Genomic DNA, 6,961 nt, shown 5'->3' with positions numbered 1-6,961 from the left:
CACTCTGCATTATAATAATTTGGGGATTTTATCACTGTGGCTGCCCTCCAATTACTGGGGTTATCTGGGCTCACATCTCTGGCTGGTGGAAGCTCTGGTGGGCCTGGCCCTCTCAGGCTGTGTACAGGCAGGATGGAGAAAGGCTAAGCACCCAGCCTGATTCGGGTCCGAAAAGGCTGTGGCCGTACCAGGAAGGTGCCAGAGGGTCATCCTTACTTCACCTGTCCCCCTCCTGTTTCCTGGGGTGTCAGCACAGGATAGCTCAGCCCACATGGCTGGGAGGTCAGCCTCCGGGAGCAGACTCCCGCCCTGTGGGTGGGGCCCCTCGTCTGCTGGATTGAAGGTGGACACAGGGAATTTAGGGGAGGCGTGTCTCCCAAGGGTCTCTGGTCCCAAGAGCCGGTGAGAGACTTTGGGCCACAGCAAAGCCATGTCTCCAGAAAGGTGTTTCTGGCATCCCAGTGGGGAGATATTAGTTGGGAAGGAGGGGAGAGGAAGGCAGTCCGGGTAGAAGGATTGGGAAGGTTTTTGATATGGTTCAGGAGGAGGTCTTCCTGGCAGGTTTCTGGCTTCGTCTTCTCATAGTAAGAGGCTCCTGAACCGAGACCCCTGAGCAGGACACTCACCGACCGGCATCACTGATTCAGGATCGGAATGAGACAACTCTAGGGAACTAGATAGGCCGGGCCAGGCCCCTCAGACCCAAAACCAAGAACAAGAGTCTGGCCTTTGGTCCCTTTGCAGCCTCCAGTCTCCTCTGTTCCCACATCGCCTGCCTTCGAGCTCCGGCTCCATGGAGGCTGTATCCGGGAGCCCAGGCTGCCAACCATAAGGGGCATTCTGGAGGAATGTGGCACACACTGGTGCTTGGGAGAGGCTGTGCTTCATACCCTGGAGCCTGGGGCTTGGGCCAAGTGGATGGCACGGCCTCCACTGAGCCAATCACAGGGCATCATAACAGCCCAAGTGTTTCCCCCTGGGCACGATGTTGTGGGGACATTGGTACATGGTGGAGATGGCGCCGGCTCCTGATGGGCAGATAGAGGAGTCTGGGGTATCGCTGGCAGGAAAGAAGATCTGCTGTCTGTCCTGCCTGAGGCGACAGGTTGTGTGGTCCTGTGCCTCTGGAGAAGGAAGGGCATTATCCGTGTGGTCAGCAGGCCCTCCGGGAAGTCCCAAGCTATGGTTTTTGTTATTTCATGAGACGTCTCCCTCCTCTCTGTCACTGCAGTCAGCGGCCGTGCAAACACACAAAGATCGTCACCAGTTCTGGCCGTCGCACGTCGAACAGGCTTCACATGGACACGGGGAAACCGACAAAGGGCGGGCTCCCCAGGGGCTCCGTTGGGATCCCCTTCTCTGGCAATTTTCTAGAAGCTCAGACACACCTCCTCTGGGGCTGGGACACTGCTGCCTGGGGCGGGCGAGCTGGCCTTTTCTTATCTCCCGTGAGGGGCTGGCTGGCTGGCTAATTCGGCCATAGCTCATCCCTGGGGCCTCTTTTCTTTACAGGTGGCGAAGAGACAGAAGTGACACATCAGGCTTCAGAGGTGTCTGGTGCGTGGGAGAGGAGGGAAGGTCAAATGGCAGGGCTGTGGCCGCAGGGGAGGGGTTCACCCCGCACGTCTTTGAGAGCTGCGGACTGTGACTCCGCAGGCCCTTCGGACCACCACTGGCCTAAGTGCTCGGGTGAAAGGGTCCCTGGGATTTGGCCAGAAACCAGGCTGTTTGAAACCAAAGCTCCACAATGTAAAATGGACAGGATGGGATCGGTCCCCTGCAGAAGAAATACTCCCCGACCAGGGATTTGCAGATGTGTTGCTGATTGAACTGGGGGCACTTTTGCCCAAACAAGTGTGTCTAGAACACCAAACACCCAGAACCAAACCCACTGCTACGGAGTCGATTCTGAAATCCTAGGGCAGAGAGCCTCTTCTTTCTCCTTCAGAGAAACTGGTGGGTTTGAACTGCAGACCTTGGGTTTGTTAGCAGTCCAACACTTACCAGACAGTGCTATCAGAACTCCTTTACAGGGACAGTAAACCCAAACCAAACTCACTGTCATCGAGTCAATGCTGACTCATAGTGACCCACAGCCCTGTGGGCTTCTGAGACTGTCACTGCTTACTGGGAGTAGCAAATCCAGTCTCTCATAGTGCTTGGAAAATTAACAGGGATCATGTGTGTGGGGGTGGGGGTGGTTAGAAGAGGAGACTTGTGTTGGGGGGGAATGGGACAGGGGGAGGTTGGGGGGAAGGAAGTGGTGTTAACAAACCCAGGGACAAGGAAACAACAAGTGATCCAAATTGGTCTTCAGATTGGTTTGGGAGGCCTGGTAGGGCATGATCAAGGATAATGTAATGAAGAAGTATTACTGAAACCCAGGTGGGGATGGAGCATGATAGTGGGACAGGAGGAAAGTCAAGGGAAATAAAGGAAAGACCTGGGAGGCAACGGGCATTTATAGAGGTCTAGATAAAGGCATGTACATATGCAAATATATTTATATATGAGGATGGGGAAATAGATCTATGTGCCTATATTTATAGGTTTAGTATTAAGGTAGCAGAAGGGCATTGGGCCTCCACTCAAGTACTCCCTCAATGCAAGAATACTTTCTTCTATTAAATTGGCATTCTACGATACTCACCCTCCCAACACAACCACTGAAGACAAAGTGGGTGAATAAGCAACTGTGTTGAAGAAAGCTGATGGTGCCCGGCTATCAAAAGATATAGCGTCTGGGGTCTTAAAAGCTTGAAGATAAACAAGCGGCCATCTAGCTGAGAAGCAACAAAGCCCACATGGAAGAAGTACACCAGCCTGTGTGATCACATGGTTTCGAAGGGATCAGTTATCAGGCATCAAAGAACAAAAAAAATCATATTATTGGGTGCACACCTCCATGATACGATCCCTGAGGACAAACGGGTGCATAAGCAATTGTGGCAAAGGAAACTGATGGTGCCCGGGTATCAAAAGGTATAGTGTCTGGAGTCTTAAAGGCTTGAAGGTAAACAAGCAGCCATCTAGCTCAGAAGCAACAAAGCCCACATAGAAGAAGCACACCAGCCTGTGTGATCACGAGGTGTCAAAGGGATCAGGTATAAGGCATCATCAGAACAAAAAAAATCTTACCATAGTGAATGAAGGGGGAAGTGCAGAGTAGAGACCCAAAGCCCATTTGTCGGCCACTGGAGATCCCCTTGCAGAGGGGTCTGGGGGAGATGAGTCAGTCAGGTGCAATAGAGCACTGATGAAAAATACAATTTTCCTCTAGTTCCTAAATGCTTCCCTGCCCACCCTCCCCCCCCCCCCACTATCATGATCCGAATTCTACCTTTCAAGTCTGGCTAGACCAGAGGTTGTACACTGGTGCAGATAGGAACTGGAAACAGGGAATCCAGGGCGGATGGTACCTTCAGGACCAGTGGTGTGAGTGGCGATACTGGGAGGGTAGAGGGAGAGTGGGTTGGAAAGGGGGAACATCTTATTGTAGGACTTAGGCTCATTAATATGCGTAGTGCTTTTTGCTGTCTCAGGGTTGACCTTAAAAAACAAACAAACAATAACCAAGAAAACACCCTCTCTTTGGCCAAATGTCTCATGGGAGCTAAGGGTTCCAGAAACACCCTGGCAAAAACACTGCACAAAATTGTCTTCACTTCACTATTTGTTCTTGTTGTTGTTGTTTAATCATTTTATTGGGGATTCATACAACTCTTATCACAATCCATATATACATCAATTGCACATTTGTACATACATTGCCCTCATCATTCTCAAAACATTTGCTCTCCACGTAACTCCCTGGCATCAGCTCCTCATTTTTCCCTCTCCCTCCCCGCTCCCCACTCCCTCATGAACTCTTGATAATTTATAAATTATTGTTTTGTCATATCCAACATCTCCCTTCACCCATTTTTCTGTTGTCTGTCCCCCAGGGAGGAGGTTATATGTAGATCCTTATAATTGGTTCCCCCTTTCCACCCCACCTTCCCTCCACCCTCTTGTATCGCTACTCTCAGCACTGGTCCTGAAGGAGTCATCTGTCCTGGGTTCCCTGTGTTTCCAGTTCCTATCTGTACCAGTGTCCATCCTATGGTCTAGCCAGATTTGTAAAGTAGAATTGGGATCATATTAGTGGTGCGGGGCAGAGGGAGGAAGCATTTAAGAACTAGAGGAAAGTTGTATGTTTCAACATTGCTACACTCCTCCCCGAGACCCTTCCATAAGAGGATGTCCAGTTGCCTACAGATGGGCTTTGGGTCCTACTCCGCACTCCCCCTCATTCACAATTATATGATTTTTTGTTCTTTGATGACTGATAACTCATCCCTTTGACACCTTGTGATCACACAGGCTGGTGTGCTTCTTCCATGTGGGCTTTATTGCTTCTCAGCTAGATGGCTGCTTGTTTACCTTCAAGTCTTTAAGATCCTAGATGCTATATCTTTTGATAGCCAGGCACCATCAGCTTTCTTCACCACATTTGCCCATGCACCCATTTGTCTTCAGCGATCGTGTCGGGAAGGTGGGTACCATGGAATGTCCATTTAGTGAAGCAAAGTGTTCTTGTATTGAGGGAGTACTTGAGTGGAGACCCAATGTCCATCTGCTACCTTAATACTGAACCTATAAATCTATGCACATAAATCTACTTCCCCATCTTCATATTTAACTATATTTATATATGTACATACCTTTATTTAGACCTCTATAAATGCCCTTTGCCTCTTAGCTCTTTCCTCTATTTCCTTTTATTTTCCTCTTGTCTCACTATCATGCTCAGCTTTCATTTGGGTTTCAGTAATTCCTCTCAGTTACATTACCCTTGATCATACCCTACCAGGCCTCCCAGCCCCTCCTCACCACTGATTTGGATCGCTTGCTTCCTTATCCTTGGATTTGTTAACATCACTTCCTTTCCCCCTACCTCCCCATCTTCCATGTCCCCCCAGAACTGTCAGTCCCACTGTTTTCTCCTCCAGATTGTTCGTCCAGCCTATCTTACTTAGATAGACCTATGGAGATAATAACATGCACAAAAACAAGACAGAGCAAAAGAAAACAACAACAAAAAGTCAATGAAAAGTCTATTTTTTGTGTATTCCCTGGGGACTTCATTGCTCTGTTCCCCTTGCTGTTCTATTGCACACCCTTAGTGTTTGCCTCGGTGTGGTGGGGTCAGATTGGGCGGAATTCCCACACTGTGTCTCCAGTGTTGTCCCCTGTAGGGCTGTGGGTCAGTGAGGGATGTTGTGTCTCATCGTGGGGCCGGCCATGTGGCCCTCTCTGTGGACTGGCTGCTCTGAGCAGAAAGCTCGTCGTCAAGGCTTGGTGGCCAGGATGTGCTCTTCACTTCACTATTTAAGTTTCCTAAATGCAGTCAGACCCTTGGTGTCTCCCAAAAATATAAGGAGAAGTTCACTGGAATAGGCATCACAGGAAACATGATCTTATCTATGGCAGATTGCTCCAGGGTTGTAGTGTCGCGATCGGACAATTCCGTCTACACAGACTTTGGAACACATATACCAGACTAATTCCAGCACTGCCACGGGACAAAGGATTCGCAGCCTGGTGGCCAGAAGATTGCGTCACGGTAGTGGTCACCAAACACCCTGGTGTTTCAGGCCATGTGATAGTGCTGATTAAGGACATATGAGTAGCAGTGAACGGTGCCAGGGAGCCCTGCTGGTGTCGCGGTTACGTGCTGGGCTGCCAACTACAAGGTCAGCAGTTTGAAATCACCAGCTGCCCCACAGGGGAAAGATGAGGCTTTCTACTCCTCCTGTCAAGAGTTCCGGTCTTGGAAACCCACAGGGGCAGTTCTACCTTGTCCTGTAGGATCATTGTGAGTCAGGATTGACTCAATGGCAGTGAGTTTGATTTGGTGGAATGTATCAATTTGGTATGAGGCATTTAACATTCAGTGTGCCCCCCCTCCATTGCTCTCTTCCCCTACCCTGTTGGTTGACTTTAGTGGCCATCAGTCATGTGTGGGAAGCTGCTAGACAGAAGCAGCCCAGATCCTGACATAACACACCCACTGGGGGAAGCATGGAGACCAGCACGCCCAGCCTGTGATGGACTTGCACGAGCAGTAAGCCTTTGTTATGCTAAAGCCACTGAGATCCCGGGGCTTAGGCCACCAGTGCAAATCATCTGAACCCAAGCGCGCAAGTTGGAAGGTAGAAATGTCCTTTAATAGTCATGCACGTCAATCTTCCGATCTCTTTTAGACCGTCTCTATGTCTCTTCTCGCTGAAGCTTCTTGAAAGCCGCCAAGTATTTATCATGTGCTCTATGCTGGACACACAACGATTAATCCTTATTACGTTCAATTTCACTCTCATGACAACTCTGTGAGGCATCGACTATCAAGCTCCTGTTTTACAAACGAAGACATGTGGGTGGGTTCTGAGAGCATGGGCACCTGCCTAAACCACACAGTCTGCGGCAGAGCAGAATTCAAGCCCAGGTGGTCTTACTTTTCCCACAATCCCTACAGCCTCACTTGCTGTACTTCCTTATGCCTCAGCACCTCTTATCTGATTTTTATAGGGTCCCTTCCACCACCACCCCAAATCCTTCCCCTGAAACGATGCTCGCTCAACTGACTAATTACTGCCCACTTGCCAAGTTCAAGGACTACCATTTTGATTCTTCTTTGACTTTGCCATATTGACCCTGTTGACCAATTCTTTCATCTGGAAACTCTTCCATCTCGTGCCTCCTTGTTTTTTTCACCTGAATCTTCTCCCGGGTCATCTTCAACTTCCTTAGAAGGGTTTCCACACTTCCCCTGCCTCTTTTCTCATGTCAGACCTTCTGTCTACATTAGCTCATCCACTTGACTCTTTGAAGACCACGGCGCAGACCGCCATTCCTACACCTTCCGCCAAGAGTCATGACCTTCAAGCCACTAGGATCTGAACTCCTGGAGCCTCCCGTCAAC

This window comes from Tenrec ecaudatus, chromosome 6, assembly GCF_050624435.1.
Source record: "Tenrec ecaudatus isolate mTenEca1 chromosome 6, mTenEca1.hap1, whole genome shotgun sequence".
NCBI lineage: Eukaryota > Metazoa > Chordata > Mammalia > Afrosoricida > Tenrecidae > Tenrec > Tenrec ecaudatus.
The sequence above is the reverse complement of the archived record's forward strand: the minus strand, read 5'-3'. Positions refer to the sequence as shown.